The following is a 578-nucleotide window of genomic DNA, read 5'->3' as shown; positions in this document are numbered from 1 at the left end:
CCCACCCACCCACAGGTTCTGCAGTGTGGAATTCCATGTACTATACTTCGTTGTAGGTGGTGTCATTTTTGTCCCTGTCTGCATGCTTTTTGGTGTAGTGAAATGTTGCCTTCATCGTCACTCCGACTTTCCGAAAGCTCTACCACTACAACGTTCTCCGATTAGCTCATCGCACTTTTTGCCCCTGGTCCTGGTCGCGTGGGCCAGTGTTTGTTTTCCCCTGGCTAAACTTCCCAGACACTATCCAACTGTGCGCCTCGGAGTGAGCTGTTCTTGTTTGATGTCGGATCGGCCACACGCGCATCTCACCATCTCTTTGACCGCGGCGGTGCGCGCGCACCCACTGACCGCATGCGAGGCGTAAACATGCCACTGCCACCCAGTGCACGTGGGGGATGAGTAGACGTGACGCGAAGGCCTCACGCGGCGTGGTGTCTACTCATATATATAGGAATTCACGCTCTCATGCACATTCACATAGTCACATACAGACACACGCACACACATGCACACGCACGCGTGTACATACACATACTGACACACACATACTCAAACACACTCACTCACTCACTCGCGCG

This window comes from Aplysia californica, unplaced genomic scaffold, assembly GCF_000002075.1.
Source record: "Aplysia californica isolate F4 #8 unplaced genomic scaffold, AplCal3.0 scaffold00661, whole genome shotgun sequence".
NCBI classification, from domain to species: domain Eukaryota; kingdom Metazoa; phylum Mollusca; class Gastropoda; order Aplysiida; family Aplysiidae; genus Aplysia; species Aplysia californica.
Note: the sequence above shows the minus strand (reverse complement) of the source record.